We start from the raw sequence: 19,274 nt of genomic DNA, 5'->3' as shown, positions 1-19,274 counted from the left end.
TCTCCTCAAGAAGCCTTTCGCTAAGACAGTTCTTGTGGAATTGGCAAAGTGATATTTGGAAGCCCATAGAGGGCTATGGTGAAAAAGGAAATATCCTCAGATGAAATCTGGAAAGAAGCTTTCTGAGAAACTGTTCTGTGATGTTTGACTTCCACTCACAGAGTTACATCAGTATTTCGTGGATCTCTTTGCTAGACTTATTTCTGTGGAATCTGAGAACAGATATTTCGGATCCCTTTGAAGACTATAGGGCCAAAGGAAATATCCTCCGATAACAAAGAGAAAGAGGCTATCTGAGAAACTTCTTTGTGTTCTGTGAAATCATCTCACAGAGTTACAGCTTTCCCCTCCAGAAACCTTTGGCTAAGACAGTTCTTGTGTAATTGGCAAAGTGATATTTGGAAGCCCATAGAGGGCTATGGTGAAAAAGGAAATATCCTCAGATGAAATCTGGAAAGAAGCTTTCTGAGAAACTGCTTAGTGTTCTGTGAATTCATCTCACAGAGTTACATCTGTGTTTCCTAGATCTCTTTGCTAGCCTTTTTTCTGTGGAATCTGAGAACAGATATTTCGGATCCCTTTGAAGACTATAGGGTCAAAGGAAATATCCTCCGATAACAAAGAGAAAGAAGCTTTCTAAGAAACTTCTTTGTGTTCTGTGAAATCACCTCACAGAGTTACAGCTTTCCCTCAAGAAGCCTTTCGCTAAGACAGTTTTGTGGAATTGGCAAAGTGATATTTGGAAGCCCATAGAGGGCTATATTGAAAAAGGAAATATCCTCAGATGAAATCTGGAAAGAAGATTTCTGAGAAACTGTTCTGTGATGTGTGACTTCCACTCACAGAGTTTCATCAGTATTTCGTGGATCTCTTTGCTAGCCTTATTTCTGTGGAATCTGAGAACAGATATTTCGGATCCCTTTGAAGACTATAGGGCCAAAGGAAATATCCTCCGATAACAAAGAGAAAGAAGCTTTCTGAGAAACTTCTTTGTGTTCTGTGAAATCATCTCACAGAGTTACAGCTTTTCCCTCCAGAAGCCTTTCGCTAAGACAGTTCTTGTGGAATTGGCAAAGTGATATTTGGTAGCCCAAAGAGGGCTATGGTGAAAAAGGAAATATCCTCAGATGAAATCTGGAAAGAAGCTTTCTGAGAAACTGCTTATTGTTCTGTCAATTCATCTCACAGAGTTACATCTGAGTTTCGTAGATCTCTTTGCTAGCCTTCTTTCTGTGGAATCTGAGAACAGATATTTCGGATCCCTTTGAGGACTATAGGGCCAAAGGAAATATCCTCCGATAACAAAGAGAAAGAGGCTTTCTGAGAAACTTCTTTGTGTTCTGTGAAATCATCTCACAGAGTTACAGTTTTCCCCTCAAGAAGCCTTTCGCTTAGACAGTTCTTGTGGAATTGGCAAAGTGATATTTGGAAGCCCATAGAGGGCTATGGTGAAAAAGGAAATATCCTCAGATGAAATCTGGAAAGAAGCTTTCTGAGAAACTGCTTAGTGTTCTGTGAATTCATCTCACAGAGTTACATCTGTGTTTCGTAGGTCTCTTTGCTAGCCTTATTTCTGTGGAATCTGAGAACAGATATTTCGGATCCCTTTGAAGACTATAGGGCCAAAGGAAATATCCTCCGATAACAAAGAGAAAGAAGCTTTCTGAGAAACTTCTTTGTGTTCTGTGAAATCATCTCACAGAGTTACAGCTTTCCCCTCAAGAAGCCTTTCGCTAAACACTTCTTGTGGAATTGGCAAAGTGATATTTGGAAGCCCATAGAGGGCTATGCTGAAAAAGGAAATATCCTCAGATGAAATCTGGAAAGAAGCTTTCTGAGAAACTGCTCTGTGATGTGTGACTTCCACTCTCATAGTTACATCTGTATTTCGTGGATCTCTTTGCTAGCCTTATTTCTGTGGAATCTGAGAACGATATTTCTGATCCCTTTGAAGACTATAGGGCCAAAGGAAATATCCTCCGATAACAAAGAGAAAGAAGCTTCCTGAGAAACTTCTTTGTGTTCTGTGAAATCATCTCCAGAGTTACAGCTTTCCCCTCAAGAAGCCTTTCGCTAAGACAGTTCTTGTGGAATTGGCAAAGTGATATTTGGAAGCCCATAGAGGGCTATGGTGAAAAAGGAAATATCCTCAGATGAAATCTGGAAAGAAGCTTTCTGAGAAACTGCTTATTGTTCTGTTAATTCATCTCACAGAGTTACATCTGAGTTTCGTAGATCTCTTTGCTAGCCTTATTTCTGTGGAAACTGAGAACAGATATTTCGGATCCCTTTGAAGACTATAGGGCCAAAGGAAATATCCTCCGATAACAAAGAGAAAGAGGCTTTCTGAGAAACTTCTTTGGGTTCTGTGAAATCATCTCACAGAGTTACAGTTTTCCCCTCAAGAAGCCTTTCGCTTAGACAGTTCTTGTGGAATTGGCAAAGTGATATTTGGAAGCCCATAGAGGGCTATGGTGAAAAAGGAAATATCCTCAGAGGAAAACTGGAAAGAAGCTCTCTGAGAAACTGCTTAGTGTTCTGTGAATTGATCTCACAGAGTACATCTGTGTTTCGTAGGTCTCTTTGCTAGCCTTATTTCTGTGGAATCTGAGAACAGATATTTCGGATCCCTTTGAAGACTATAGGGCCAAAGGAAATATCCTCCGATAACAAAGAGAAAGAAGCTTTCTGAGAAACTTCTTTGTGTTCTGTGAAATCATCTCACAAAGTTACAGCTTTCCCTTCAAGTAGCCTTTCGCTAAGACAGTTCTTGTGGAATTGGCAAAGTGATATTTGGAAGCCCATAGAGGGCTATGGTGAAAAAGGAAATATCCTCAGATGAAATCTGGAAAGAAGCTTTCTGAGAAACTGCTCTGTGATGTGTGACTGCCACTCTCAGAGTTACATCTGTATTTCGTGGATCTCTTTGCTAGCCTTATTTCTGTGGAATCTGAGAACAGATATTTCGGATCCCTTTGAAGACTATAGGGCCAAAGGAAATATCCTCCGATAACAAAGAGATAGAAGCTTTCTGAGAAACTTCTTTGTGTTCTTTGAAATCGTCTCACAGAGTTACAGCTTCCTCCTCAAGAAGCCTTTCGCTAAGACAGTTCTTGTGGAATTGGCAAAGTGATATTTGGAAGCCCATAGAGGGCTATGGTGAAAAAGGAAATATCCTCAGATGAAATCTGGAAAGAAGCTTTCTGAGAAACTGCGTACTGTTCTGTGAATTCATCTCAGAGAGTTACATCTGTGTTTCGTAGATCTCTTTGCTAGCCTTATTTCTGTGGAATCTGAGAACAGATATTTCGTATCCCTTTGAAGACTATAGATCCAAAGGAAATATCCTGCGATAACAAAGAGAAAGAAGCTTTCTGAGAAACTTCTTTGTGTTCTGTGAAATCATCTCACAGAGTTACAGCTTTCACCTCAAGAAGCCTTTCGCTAAGACAGTTCTTGTGGAATTGGCAAAGTGATATTTGGAAGCCCATAGAGGGCTATGGTGAAAAAGGAAATATCCTCAGATGAAATCTGGAAAGAAGCTTTCTCAGAAACTGCTTAGTGTTTTGTGAATTCATCTCACAGAGTTACATCTATGTTTCGTAGATGTCTTTGCTAGCCTTTTTTCTGTGGAATCTGAGAACAGATATTTCGGATCCCTTTGAAGACAATAGGGCCAAAGGAAATATCCTCCGATAACAAAGAGAAAGAAGCTTTCTGAGAAACTTCTTTGTGTTCTGTGAAATCAACTCACAGAGTTACAGCTTTCCCCTCAAGAAGCCTTTCGCTAAACAGTTCTGGTGGAATTAGCAAAGTGATATTAGGAAGCCCATAGAGGGCTATGGTTAAAAAGGAAATATCCTCAGATGAAATCTGGAAAGAAGCTTTCTGAGAAACTGCTCTGTGATGTGTGACTTCCACTCTCAGAGTTACATCTGTATTTCGTGGATCTCTTTGCTAGCCTTATTACTGTGGAATCTGAGAACAGATATTTCGGATCCCTTTGAAAACTATAGGGCCAAAGGAAATAACCTCCGATAACAAAGAGAAAGAAGCTTTCTAAGAAACTTCTTTGTGTTCTGTGAAATCATCTCACAGAGTTACAGCTTTCCCCTCCAGAAGCCTTTCGCTAAGACAGTTCTTGTGGAATTGGCAAAGTGATATTTGGAAGCCCATAGAGGGCTATGGTGAAAAAGGAAATATCCTCAGATGAAATCTGGAAAGAAGCTTTCTGAGAAACTGCTTAGTGTTCTGTGAATTCATCTCACAGAGTTACATCTGTGTTTCGTAGATCTCTTTACTAGCCTTATTTCTGTGGAATCTGAGAACAGATATTTCGGATCCCTTGGAAGACTATAGGGCCAAAGGAAATATCCTCCGATAACAAAGAGAAAGAATCTTTCTGAGAAACTTCTTTGTGTTCTGTGAAATCATCTCACAGAGTTACAGCTTTCCCCTCAAGAAGCCTTTCGCTAAGACAGTTCTTCTGGAATTGGCAAAGTGATATTTGGAAGACCATAGGGGGCTATGGTGAAAAAGGAAATATCCTCAGAAGAAATCTGGAAAGAAGCTTTCTGAGAAACTGGTCTGTGATGTGTGACTTCCACTCACAGAGTTACATCTGTATTTCTTGGATCTCTTTGCTAGCCTTATTTCTGTGGAATCTGAGAACAGATATTTCGGATCCCTTTGAAGACTATAGGGCCAAAGGAAATATCCTCCGATAACAAAGAGAAAGAGGCTTTCTGAGGAACTTCTTGGTGTTCTTTGAAATCATCTCACAGCGTTACAGCTTTCCTCTCAAGAAGCCTTTCGCTTAGACAGCTCTTGTGGAATTGGCAAAGTGATATTTGGAAGCCCATAGAGGGCTATGGTGAAAAAGGAAATATCCTCAGATGAAATCTGGAAAGAAGCTTTCCGAGAAACTGCTTAGTGTTCTGTGAATTCATCTCACAGAGTTACATCTGTATTTCGTAGATCTCTTTGCTAGCCTTATTTCTGTGGAATCTGAGAACAGATATTTCGGATCCCTTTGAAGACTATAGGGCCAAAGGAAATATCCTCCGATAACAAAGAGAAAGAAGCTTTCTGAGAAACTTCTTTGTGTTCTGTGAAATCATCTCACAGAGTTACAGCTTTCCCCTCAAGAAGCCTTTCGCTAAACAGTTCTTGTGGAATTGGCAAAGTGATATTTGGAAGCCCATAGAGGGCTATGCTGAAAAAGGAAATATCCTCAGATGAAATCTGGAAAGAAGCTTTCTGAGAAACTGCTCTGTGATGTGTGACTTCCACTCTCATAGTTACATCTGTATTTCGTGGATCTTTTTGCTAGCCTTATTTTTGTGGAATCTGAGAACGATATTTCGGATCCCTTTGAAGACTATAGGGCCAAAGGAAATATCCTCCGATAACAAAGAGAAAGAAGCTTCCTGAGAAACTTCTTTGTGTTCTGTGAAATCATCTCCAGAGTTACAGCTTTCCCCTCAAGAAGCCTTTCGCTAAGACAGTTCTTGTGGAATTGGCAAAGTGATATTTGGAAGCCCATAGAGGGCTATGGTGAAAAAGGAAATATCCTCAGATGAAATCTGGAAAGAAGCTTTCTGAGAAACTGCTTATTGTTCTGTTAATTCATCTCACAGAGTTACATCTGAGTTTCGTAGATCTCTTTGCTAGCCTTATTTCTGTGGAAACTGAGAACAGATATTTCGGATCCCTTTTAAGACTATAGGGCCAAAGGAAATATCCTCCGGTAACAAAGAGAAAGAGGCTTTCTGAGAAACTTCTTTGGGTTCTGTGAAATCATCTCACAGAGTTACAGTTTTCCCCTCAAGAAGCCTTTCGCTTAGACAGTTCTTGTGGAATTGGCAAAGTGATATTTGGAAGCCCATAGAGGGCTATGGTGAAAAAGGAAATATCCTCAGAGGAAATCTGGAAAGAAGCTCTCTGAGAAACTGCTTAGTGTTCTGTGAATTGATCTCACAGAGTACATCTGTGTTTCGTAGGTCTCTTTGCTAGCCTTATTTCTGTGTAATCTGAGAACAGATATTTCGGATCCCTTTGAAGACTATAGGGCCAAAGGAAATATCCTCCGATAACAAAGAGAAAGAAGCTTTCTGAGAAACTTCTTTGTGTTCTGTGAAATCATCTCACAAAGTTACAGCTTTCCCTTCAAGAAGCCTTTCGCTAAGACAGTTCTTGTGGAATTGGCAAAGTGATATTTGGAAGCCCATAGAGGGCTATGGTGAAAAAGGAAATATCCTCAGATGAAATCTGGAAAGAAGCTTTCTGAGAAACTGCTCTGTGATGTGTGACTGCCACTCTCAGAGTTACATCTGTATTTCGTGGATCTCTTTGCTAGCCTTATTTCTGTGGAATCTGAGAACAGATATTTCGGATCCCTTTGAAGACTATAGGGCCAAAGGAAATATCCTCCGATAACAAAGAGAAAGAAGCTTTCTGAGAAACTTCTTTGTGTTCTTTGAAATCGTCTCACAGAGTTACAGCTTTCACCTCAAGAAGCCTTTCGCTAAGACAGTTCTTGTGGAATTGGCAAAGTGATATTTGGAAGCCCATAGAGGGCTATGGTGAAAAAGGAAATATCCTCAGATGAAATCTGGAAAGAAGCTTTCTCAGAAACTGCTTAGTGTTTTGTGAATTCATCTCACAGAGTTACATCTATGTTTCGTAGATGTCTTTGCTAGCCTTTTTTCTGTGGAATCTGAGAACAGATATTTCGGATCCCTTTGAAGACAATAGGGCCAAAGGAAATATCCTCCGATAACAAAGAGAAAGAAGCTTTCTGAGAAACTTCTTTGTGTTCTGTGAAATCAACTCACAGAGTTACAGCTTTCCCCTCAAGAAGCCTTTCGCTAAACAGTTCTGGTGGAATTAGCAAAGTGATATTAGGAAGCCCATAGAGGGCTATGGTTAAAAAGGAAATATCCTCAGATGAAATCTGGAAAGAAGCTTTCTGAGAAACTGCTCTGTGATGTGTGACTTCCACTCTCAGAGTTACATCTGTATTTCGTGGATCTCTTTGCTAGCCTTATTACTGTGGAATCTGAGAACAGATATTTCGGATCCCTTTGAAAACTATAGGGCCAAAGGAAATAACCTCCGATAACAAAGAGAAAGAAGCTTTCTAAGAAACTTCTTTGTGTTCTGTGAAATCATCTCACAGAGTTACAGCTTTCCCCTCCAGAAGCCTTTCGCTAAGACAGTTCTTGTGGAATTGGCAAAGTGATATTTGGAAGCCCATAGAGGGCTATCTTGAAAAAGGAAATATCCTCAGATGAAATCTGGAAAGAAGCTTTCTGAGAAACTGCTTAGTGTTCTGTGAATTCATCTCACAGAGTTACATCTGTGTTTCGTAGATCTCTTTGCTAGCCTTATTTCTGTGGAATCTGAGAACAGATATTTCGGATCCCTTGGAAGACTATAGGGCCAAAGGAAATATCCTCCGATAACAAAGAGAAAGAATCTTTCTGAGAAACTTCTTTGTGTTCTGTGAAATCATCTCACAGAGTTACAGCTTTCCCCTCAAGAAGCCTTTCGCTAAGACAGTTCTTCTGGAATTGGCAAAGTGATATTTGGAAGCCCATAGAGGGCTATGGTGAAAAAGGAAATATCCTCAGAAGAAATCTGGAAAGAAGCTTTCTGAGAAACTGGTCTGTGATGTGTGACTTCCACTCACAGAGTTACATCTGTATTTCTTGGATCTCTTTGCTAGCCTTATTTCTGTGGAATCTGAGAACAGATATTTCGGATCCCTTTGAAGACTATAGGGCCAAAGGAAATATCCTCCGATAACAAAGAGAAAGAGGCTTTCTGAGGAACTTCTTTGTGTTCTTTGAAATCATCTCACAGCGTTACAGCTTTCCTCTCAAGGAGCCTTTCGCTTAGACAGTTCTAGTGGAATTGGCAAAGTGATATTTGGAAGCCCATAGAGGGCTATGGTGAAAAAGGAAATATCCTCAGATGAAATCTGGAAAGAAGCTTTCTGAGAAACTGATTAGTGTTCTGTGAATTCATCTCACAGAGTTACATCTGTGTTTCGTAGATGTCTTTGCTAGCCTTGTTTCTGTGGAATCTGAGAACAGATATTTCGGATCCCTTTGAAGACTATAGGGCCAAAGGAAATATCCTCCGATAACAAAGAGAAAGAAGCTTTCTGAGAAAGTTCTTTGTGTTCTGTGAAATCATCTCACAGAGTTACAGCTTTCTCCTCAAGAAGCCTTTCGCTAAGACAGTTCTTGTGGAATTGGCAAAGTGATATTTGGAAGCCCATAGAGGGCTATGGTGAAAAAGGAAATATCCTCAGATGAAATCTGGAAAGAAGCTTTCTGAGAAACTGTTCTGTGATGTTTGACTTCCACTCACAGAGTTACATCAGTATTTCGTGGATCTCTTTGCTAGACTTATTTCTGTGGAATCTGAGAACAGATATTTCGGATCCCTTTGAAGACTATAGGGCCAAAGGAAATATCCTCCGATAACAAAGAGAAAGAGGCTATCTGAGAAACTTCTTTGTGTTCTGTGAAATCATCTCACAGAGTTACAGCTTTCCCCTCCAGAAACCTTTGGCTAAGACAGTTCTTGTGTAATTGGCAAAGTGATATTTGGAAGCCCATAGAGGGCTATGGTGAAAAAGGAAATATCCTCAGATGAAATCTGGAAAGAAGCTTTCTGAGAAACTGCTTAGTGTTCTGTGAATTCATCTCACAGAGTTACATCTGTGTTTCCTAGATCTCTTTGCTAGCCTTTTTTCTGTGGAATCTGAGAACAGATATTTCGGATCCCTTTGAAGACTATAGGGTCAAAGGAAATATCCTCCGATAACAAAGAGAAAGAAGCTTTCTAAGAAACTTCTTTGTGTTCTGTGAAATCACCTCACAGAGTTACAGCTTTCCCTCAAGAAGCCTTTCGCTAAGACAGTTTTGTGGAATTGGCAAAGTGATATTTGGAAGCCCATAGAGGGCTATATTGAAAAAGGAAATATCCTCAGATGAAATCTGGAAAGAAGATTTCTGAGAAACTGTTCTGTGATGTGTGACTTCCACTCACAGAGTTTCATCAGTATTTCGTGGATCTCTTTGCTAGCCTTATTTCTGTGGAATCTGAGAACAGATATTTCGGATCCCTTTGAAGACTATAGGGCCAAAGGAAATATCCTCCGATAACAAAGAGAAAGAAGCTTTCTGAGAAACTTCTTTGTGTTCTGTGAAATCATCTCACAGAGTTACAGCTTTTCCCTCCAGAAGCCTTTCGCTAAGACAGTTCTTGTGGAATTGGCAAAGTGATATTTGGTAGCCCAAAGAGGGCTATGGTGAAAAAGGAAATATCCTCAGATGAAATCTGGAAAGAAGCTTTCTGAGAAACTGCTTATTGTTCTGTCAATTCATCTCACAGAGTTACATCTGAGTTTCGTAGATCTCTTTGCTAGCCTTCTTTCTGTGGAATCTGAGAACAGATATTTCGGATCCCTTTGAGGACTATAGGGCCAAAGGAAATATCCTCCGATAACAAAGAGAAAGAGGCTTTCTGAGAAACTTCTTTGTGTTCTGTGAAATCATCTCACAGAGTTACAGTTTTCCCCTCAAGAAGCCTTTCGCTTAGACAGTTCTTGTGGAATTGGCAAAGTGATATTTGGAAGCCCATAGAGGGCTATGGTGAAAAAGGAAATATCCTCAGATGAAATCTGGAAAGAAGCTTTCTGAGAAACTGCTTAGTGTTCTGTGAATTCATCTCACAGAGTTACATCTGTGTTTCGTAGGTCTCTTTGCTAGCCTTATTTCTGTGGAATCTGAGAACAGATATTTCGGATCCCTTTGAAGCCTATAGGGCCAAAGGAAATATCCTCCGATAACAAAGAGAAGGAAGCTTTCTGAGAAACTTCTTTGTGTTCTGTGAAATCATCTCACAAAGTTACAGCTTTCCCCTCAAGAAGCCTTACGCTAAGACAGTTCTTGTGGAATTGGCAAAGTGATATTTGGAAGTCCTTAGAGGGCTATGGTGAAAAACGAAATATCCTCAGATGAAATCTGTAAAGAAGCTTTCTGAGAAACTGCTCTGTGATGTGTGATTTCCACTCTCAGAGTTACATCTGTATTTCGTGGATCTCTTTGCTACCTTATTTCTGTGGAATCTGAGAACAGATATTTCGGATCCCTTTGAAGACTATAGGGCCAAAGGAAATATCCTCCGATAACAAAGAGAAAGAAGCTTTCTGAGAAACTTCTTTGTGTTCTGTGAAATCATCTCCAGAGTTACAGCTTCCCCTCAAGAAGCCTTTCGGTAAGACAGTTCTTGTGGAATTGGCAAAGTGATATTGGGAAGCCCATAGAGGGCTATGTTGAAAAAGGAAATATCCTCAGATGAAATCTGGAAAGAAGCTTTCTGAGAAACTGCTTAGTGTTCTGTGAATTCATCTCACCGAGTTACATCTGTGTTTCGTAGATCTCTTTGCTAGCCTTATTTCTGTGTAATCTGAGAACAGATATTTCAGATCCCTTTGAAGACTATAGGGCCAAAGGAAATATCCTCCGATAACAAAGAGAAAGAAGCTTTCTGAGAAACTTCTTAGTGTTCTGTGAAATCATCTCACAGAGTTACAGCTTTCTCCTCAGGAAGCCTTTCGCTAAGACAGTTCTTGTGGAATTGGCAAAGTGATATTTGGAAGCCCATAGAGGGCTATGATGAAAAAGGAAATATCCTCAGATGAAATCTGGAAAGAAGTTTCTGAGAAACTGCTTAGTGTTCTGTGAATTTATCTCACAGAGTTACATCTGTGTTTCGTAGATCTCTTTGCTAGCCTTATTTCTGTGGAATCTGAGAACAGATATTTCGTATCCCTTTGAAGACTATAGATCCAAAGGAAATATCCTGCGATAACAAAGAGAAAGAAGCTTTCTGAGAAACTTCTTTGTGTTCTGTGAAATCATCTCACAGAGTTACAGCTTTCTTCTCCAGAAGCCTTTCGCTAAGACAGTTCTTGTGGAATTGGCAAAGTGATATTTGGAAGCCCATAGAGGGCTATGGTGAAAAAGTAAATATCCTCAGATGAAATCTGGAAAGAAGCTTTCTGAGAAACTGTTCTGTGATGTGTGACTTCCACTCACAGAGTTACATCAGTATTTCGTGGATCTCTTTGCTAGCCTTATTTCTGTGGAATCTGAGAACAGATATTTCGGATCCCTTTGAAGACTATAGGGCCAAAGGAAATATCCTCCGATAACAAAGAGAAAGAGGCTTTCTGAGAAACTTCTTTGTGTTCTGTGAAATCATCTCACAGAGTTACAGCTTTCCACTCAAGAAGCCTTTCGCTTAGACAGTTCTTGTGGAATTGGCAAAGTGATATTTGGAAGCCCATAGAGGGTAATGGTGAAAAAGGAAATATCCTCAGATGAAATCTGGAAAGAAGCTTTCTGAGAAACTGCTTAGTGTTCTGTGAATTCAGCTCACAGAGTTACATCTGTGTTTCGTAGATCTCTTTGCTAGCCTTATTTCTGTGGAATCTGATAACAGATATTTCGGATCCCTTCGAAGACTATACGGCCAAAGGAAATATCCTCCGATAACAAAAGAAAGAAGCTTTCTGAGAAACTTCTTTGTGTTCTGTGAAACCATCTCCAGAGTTACAGCTTTCCCCTCAAGAAGCCTTTCGGTAAGACAGTTCTTGTGGAATTGGCAAAGTGATATTTGGAAGCCCATAGAGGGCAATGGTGAAAAAGGAAATATCCTCAGATGAAATCTGGAAAGAAGCTTTCTGAGAAACTACTTAGTGATCTCTGAATTCATCTCACAGAGTTACATCTGTGTTTCGTAGATCTCTTTGCTAGCCTTATTTCTGTGGAATCTGATAACAGATATTTCAGATCCCTTTGACGACTATTTATAAAAAGGAAATATCCTCCGATAACAAAGAGAAAGAAGCTTTCTGAGAAACTTCTTTGTGTTCTGTGAAATCATCTCACAGAGTTACAGCTTTCCCCTCAAGAAGCCTTTCGCTAAGACAGTTCTTGTGGAATTGGCAAAGTGATATTTGGAAGCCCATAGAGGGCTATGGTGTAAAAGGAAATATCCTCAGATGAAATCTGGAAAGAAGCTTTCTGAGAAACTGCTCTGTGATGTGTGACTTCCACTCTCAGAGTTACATCTGTATTTCGTGGATCTCTTTGCTAGCCTTATTTCTGTGGAATCTGAGAACAGATATTTCGGATCCCTTTGAAGACTATAGGGCCAAAGGAAATATCCTCCGATAACAAAGAGAAAGAAGCTTTCTGAGAAACTTCGGTGTGTTCTGTGAAATCATTTCCAGAGTTTCAGCTTTCCCCTCAAGAAGACTTTCGGTAAGACAGTTCTTGTGGAATTGGCAAAGTGATATTTGGAAGCCCATACAAGGCTATGGTGAAAAAGGAAATATCCTCAGATGAAATCTGGAAAGAAGCTTTCAGAGAAACTGCTTAGTGTTCTGTGAATTCATCTCACAGAGTTACATCTGTGTTTCGTAGATCTCTTTGCTAGCCTTATTTCTGTGGAATCTGAGAACCGAGATTTCGGATCCCTTTGAAGACTATAGGGCCAAAGGAAATATCCTCCGATAACAAAGAGAAAGAAACTTCCTGAGAAACTTCTTTGTGTTCTGTGAAATCATCTCACAGAGTTACAGCTTTCTCCTCCAGAAGCCTTTCGCTAAGACAGTTCTTGTGGAATTGGCAAAGTGATATTTGGAAGCCCATAGAGGGCTATGGTGAAAAAGGAAATATCCTCAGATGAAATCTGGAAAGAAGCTTTCTGAGAAACTGCTTAGTGTTCTGTTAATTCATCTCACAGAGTTACATCTGTGTTTCGTAGATCTCTTTGCTAGCCTTATTTCTATGGAATCTGAGAAGAGATATTTAGGATCCCTTTGAAGACTATAGGGCCAAAGGAAATATCCTCCGATAACAAAGAGAAAGAAGCTTCCTGAGAAACTTCCTTGTGTTCTGTGAAATCATCTCACAGAGTTACAGGTTTCCCCTCAAGAAGCCTTTCGCTAAGACAGTTCTTGTGGAATTGGCAAAGTGATATTTGGAAGCCCATAGAGGGCTACGGTGAAAAAGGAAATATCCTCAGATGAAATCTGGAAAGAAGCTTTCTGAGAAACTGTTCTGTGATGTGTGACTTCCACTCACAGAGTTTCATCAGTATTTCGTGGATCTCTTTGCTAGCCTTATTTCTGTGGAATCTGAGAACAGATATTTCGGATCCCTTTGAAGACTATAGGGCCAAAGGAAATATCCTCCGATAACAAAGAGAAAGAGGCTTTCTGAGAAACTTCTTTGTGTTCTGTGAAATCATCTCACAGAGTTACAGTTTTCACCTCAAGAAGCCTTTGGCTTAGACAGTTCTTGTGGAATTGGCAACGTGATATTTGGAAGCCCATAGAGGGCTATGGTGAAAAAGGAAATATCCTCAGATGAAATCTGGCAAGAAGCATTCTGAGAAACTGCTTAGTGTTCTGTGAATTCATCTCACAGAGTTACATCTGTGTTTCGTAGATCTCTTTGCTAGCCTTATTTCTGTGGAATGTGAGAACAGATATTTCGGATCCCTTTGAAGGCTATAGGGCCAAAGGAAATATCCTCCGATAACAAAGAGAAAGAAGCTTTCTGAGAAACTTCTTTGTGTTCTGTGAAATCATCTAACAGAGTTACAGCTTTCCCCTCAAGAAGCCTTTCGCTAAACAGTTCTTGTGGAATTGGCAAAGTGATATTTGGAAGCCCATAGAGGGCTATGCTGAAAAAGGAAATATCCTCAGATGATATCTGGAAAGAAGCTTTCTGAGAAACTGCTCTGTGATGTGTGACTTCCACTCTCAGAGTTACATCTGTATTTCGTGGATCTCTTTGCTAGCCTTATTTCTGTGGAATCTGAGAACAGATATTTCGGATCCCTTTGAAGACTATAGGGCCAAAGGAAATATCCTCCGACAACAAAGAGAAAGAAGCTTTCTGAGAAACTTCTTTGTGTTCTGTGAAATCATCTCACAGAGTTACAGCTTTCCCCTCCAGAAGCCTTTTGCTAAGACAGTTCTTGTGGAATTGGCAAAGTGATATTTGGAAGCCCATAGAGGGCTATGGTGAAAAAGGAAATATCCTCAGATGAAATCTGGAAAGAAGCTTTCTGAGAAACTGCTTAGTGTTCTATGAATTCATCTCACAGAGTTACATCTGTGTTTCGTAGGTCTCTTTGCTAGCCTTATTTCTGTGGAATCTGAGAACAGATATTTCGGATCCCTTTGAAGCCTGTAGGGCCAAAGGAAATATCCTCCGATAACAAAGAGAAAGAAGCTTTCTGTGAAACTTCTTTGTGTTCTGTGAAATTATCTCACAAAGTTACAGCTTTCCCCTCAAGAAGCCTTTCGCTAAGACAGTTCTTGTGGAATTGGCAAAGTGATATTGGGAAGCCCATAGAGGGCTATGTTGAAAAAGGAAATATCCTCAGATGAAATCTGGAAAGAAGCTTTCTGAGAAACTGCTTAGTGTTCTGTGAATTCATCTCACAGAGTTACATCTGTGTTTCGTAGATCTCTTTGCTAGCCTTATTTCTGTGTAATCTGAGAACATATATTTCGGATCCCTTTGAAGACTATAGGGCCAAAGGAAATATCCTCCGATAACAAAGAGAAAGAAGCTTTCTGAGAAACTTCTTAGTGTTCTGTGAAATCATCTCACAGAGTTACAGCTTTCTCCTCAGGTAGCCTTTCGCTAAGACAGTTCTTGTGGAATTGGCAAAGTGATATTTGGAAGCCCATAGAGGGCTATGATGAAAAAGGAAATATCCTCAGATGAAATCTGGAAAGAAGCTTTCTGAGAAACTGCTTAGTGTTCTGTGAATTTATCTCACAGAGTTACATCTGTGTTTCGTAGATCTCTTTGCTAGCCTTATTTCTGTGGAATCTGAGAACAGATATTTCGTATCCCTTTGAAGACTATAGATCCAAAGGAAATATCCTGCGATAACAAAGAGAAAGAAGCTTTCTGAGAAACTTCTTTGTGTTCTGTGAAATCATCTCACAGAGTTACAGCTTTCTTCTCCAGAAGCCTTTCGCTAAGACAGTTCTTGTGGAATTGGCAAAGTGATATTTGGAAGCCCATAGAGGGCTATGGTGAAAAAGGAAATATCCTCAGATGAAATCTGGAAAGGAGCTTTCTGAGAAACTGTTCTGTGATGTGTGACTTCCACTCACAGAGTTACATCAGTATTTCGTGGATCTCTTTGCTAGCCTTATTTCTGTGGAATCTGAGAACAGATATTTCGGATCCCTTTGAAGACTATAGGGCCAAAGGAAATATCCTCCGATAACAAAGAGAAAGAGGCTTTCTGAGAAACTTCTTTGTGTTCTGTGAAATCATCTCACAGAGTTACAGCTTTCCACTCAAGAAGCCTTTCGCTTAGACAGTTCTTGTGGAATTGGCAAAGTGATATTTGGAAGCCCATAGAGGGCTATGGTGAAAAAGGAAATATCCTCAGATGAAATCTGGAAAGAAGCTTTCTGAGAAACTGCTTAGTGTTCTGTGAATTCAGCTCACAGAGTTACATCTGTGTTTCGTAGATCTCTTTGCTAGCCTTATTTCTGTGGAATCTGATAACAGATATTTCGGATCCCTTCGAAGACTATACGGCCAAAGGAAATATCCTCCGATAACAAAAGAAAGAAGCTTTCTGAGAAACTTCTTTGTGTTCTGTGAAACCATCTCCAGAGTTACAGCTTTCCCCTCAAGAAGCCTTTCGGTAAGACAGTTCTTGTGGAATTGGCAAAGTGATATTTGGAAGCCCATAGAGGGCAATGGTGAAAAAGGAAATATCCTCAGATGAAATCTGGAAAGAAGCTTTCTGAGAAACTGCTTAGTGATCTCTGAATTCATCTCACAGAGTTACATCTGTGTTTCGTAGATCTCTTTGCTAGCCTTATTTCTGTGGAATCTGATAACAGATATTTCAGATCCCTTTGACGACTATTTATAAAAAGGAAATATCCTCCGATAACAAAGAGAAAGAAGCTTTCTGAGAAACTTCTTTTTGTTCTGTGAAATCATCTCACAGAGTTACAGCTTTCCCCTCAAGAAGCCTTTCGCTAAGACAGTTCTTGTGGAATTGGCAACGTGTTATTTGGAAGCCCATAGAGGGCTATGGTGAAAAAGGAAATATCCTCAGATGAAATCTGGAAAGAAGCTTTCTGAGAAACTGCTCTGTGATGTGTGACTTCCACTCTCAGAGTTACATCTGTATTTCGTGGATCTCTTTGCTAGCCTTATTTCTGTGGAATCTGAGAACAGATATTTCGGATCCCTTTGAAGAGTATAGGGCCAAAGGAAATATCCTCCGATAACAAAGAGAAAGGCGCTTTCTGAGAAACTTCTGTGTGTTCTGTGAAATCATCTCCAGAGTTTCAGCTTTCCCCTCAAGAAGCCTTTCGGTAAGACAGTTGTTGTGGAATTGGCAAAGTGATATTTGGAACCCCTACAAGGCTATGGTGAAAAAGGAAATATCCTCAGATGAAATCTGGAAAGAAGCTTTCTGAGAAACTGCTCTGTGATGTGTGACTTCCACTCTCAGAGTTACATCTGATTTTCGTGGATCTCTTTTCTAGCCTTATTTCTGTGGAATCTGAGAACAGATATTTCGGAACCCTTTGAGGACTATAGGGCCAAAGGAAATATCCTCCGATAACAAAGAGAAAGAAGCTTTCTGAGAAACTTCTTTGTGTTCTGTTTAATCATCTCACGGAGTTACAGGTTTCCGCTCAAGAAGCCTTTCGCTTAGACAGTTCTTGTGGAATTGGCAAAGTGATATTTGGAAGCCCATAGAGGGCTATGGTGAAAAAGGAAATATCCTCAGATGAAATCTGGAAAGAAGCTTTCTGAGAAACTGCTTAGTGTTCTGTGAATTCATCTCACAGACTTACATCTGTGCTTCGTAGATCTCTTTGCTAACCTTATTTCTGTGAAATCTGAGATCAGATATTTCGGATCCCTTTGAAGACTATAGGGCCAAAGGAAATATCCTCCGCTAACAAAGAGAAAGAAGCTTTCTGAGAAACTTCTTTGTGTTCTGTGAAATCATCTCACAGAGTTACAGCTTTCCCCTCAAGAAACCTTTCTCTAAGACAGTTCTTGTGGAATTGGCAAAGTGATATTTGGAAGCCCATATAGGGGTATGCTGTAAAAGGAAATATCCTCAGATGAAATCTGGAAAGAAGCTTTCTGAGAAACTGCTTAGTGTTCTGTGAATTCATCTCACAGAGTTACATCTGTGTTTCGTTGATCTCTTTGCTAGCCTTATTTCTGTGGAATCTGAGAACAGATATTTCGGATCCCTTTGAAGAATATAGGGCCAAAGGAAATATCCTCCGATAACAAAGAGAAAGAAGCTTTCTGAGAAACTTCTTTGTGTTCTGTGAAATCATCTCACAGAGTTACAGCTTTCCCCTCAAGAAGCCTTTCGCTATGACAGTAATTGTGGAATTGGCAAAGTGATATTTGGAAGCCCATAGAGGGCTATGGTAAAAAAGGAAATATCCTCAGATGAAATCTGGAAAGAAGCTTTCTGAGAAACTGCTCTGTGATGTGTGACTTCCACTCTCAGAGTTACATCTGTTTTTTGTGGATCTCTTTGCTAGCCTTATTTCTGTGGAATCTGAGAACAGATATTTCGGATCCCTTTGAAGACTATAAGGCCAAAGGAAATATCCTCCGATAACAAAGAGAAAGAAGCTTTCTGAGAAACTTCTTAGTGTTCTGTGAAATCATCTCCAGAGTTACAGCTTTCCCCTCAGGAAGCCTTTCGGTAAGACAGTTCTTGTGGAATTGGCAAAGTGATATTTGGAAGCCCATAGAGGGCTATGGTGAAAAAGGAAATATCCTCAGATGAAATCTGGAAAGAAGCTTTCTGAGAAACTGCTCTGTGATGTGTGACTTCCACTCTCAGAGTTACATCTGTATTTCGTGGATCTCTTTGCTAGCCTTATTTCTGTGGAATCTGAGAACAGATATTTCGGATCCCTTTGAAGACTATAGGGCCAAAGGAAATATCCTCCGATAACAAAGAGAAAGAAGCTTTCTGAGAAACTTCTTTGTGTTCTCGGAAACCATCTCACAGAGTTACAGCTTTCCCCTCCAGAAGCCTTTCGCTAAGACAGTTCTTGTGGAATTGGCAAAGTGATATTTGGAAGCCCATAGAGGGCTAAGGTGAAAAAGCAAATATCCTCAGATGAAATTTGGAAAGAAGCTTTCTGAGAAACTGTTCTGTGATGTGTGACTTCCACTCACAGAGTTACATCAGTATTTCGTGGATCTCTTTGCTAGCCTTATTTCTGTGGAATCTGAGAACAGATATTTCGGATCCCTTTGAAGACTATAGGGCCAAAGGAAATATCCTCCGATAACAAAGAGAAAGAGGCTATCTGAGAAACTTCTTTGTGTTCTGTGAAATCATCTCACAGAGTTACAGATTTCCCCTCCAGAAGCCTTTCGCTAAGACAGTTCTTGTGGAATTGGCAACGTGATATTTGGAAGCCCATAGAGGGCTATGGTGAAAAAGGAAATATCCTCAGATGAAATCTGGAAAGAAGCTTTCTGAGAAACTGCTTAGTGTTCTGTGAATTCATCTCACAAAGTTACATCTGTTTTTCGTAGATCTCTTTGCTAGCCTTTTTTCTGTGGAATCTGAGAACAGATATTTCGGATCCCTTTGAAGACTATAGATCCATAGGAAATATCCTCCGATAACAAAGAGAAAGAAGCTTTCTAAGAAACTTCTTTGTGTTCTGTGAAATCATCTCACAGAGTTACAGCTTTCCCCTCAAGAAGCCTTTCGCTAAGACAGTTCTTTTGGAATTGGCAAAGTGATATTTGGAAGCCCATAGAGGGCTATGGTGAAAAAGGAAATATCCTCAGATGAAATCTGGAAAGAAGCTTTCTGAGAAACTGCTCTGTGATGTGTGACTTCCACTCTCAGAGTTACATCTGTTTTTCCTGGATCTCTTTGCTAGCCTTATTTCTGTGGAATCTGAGAACAGATATTTCGGATCCCTTTGAAGAGTATAGGGCCAAAGGAAATATCCTCCGATAACAAAGAGAAAGAAGCTTTCTGAGAAACTTCTTTGTGTTCTGTGAAATCATCTCACAGAGTTACAGCTTTCCGCTCCAGAAGCCTTTCGCTTAGACAGTTCTTGTGGAATTGGCAAAGTGATATTTGGAAGCCCATAGAGGGCAATGGTGAAAAAGAAATAT

Source organism: Macaca nemestrina, chromosome 10, assembly GCF_043159975.1.
Source record: "Macaca nemestrina isolate mMacNem1 chromosome 10, mMacNem.hap1, whole genome shotgun sequence".
NCBI lineage: Eukaryota > Metazoa > Chordata > Mammalia > Primates > Cercopithecidae > Macaca > Macaca nemestrina.
Note: the sequence above shows the minus strand (reverse complement) of the source record.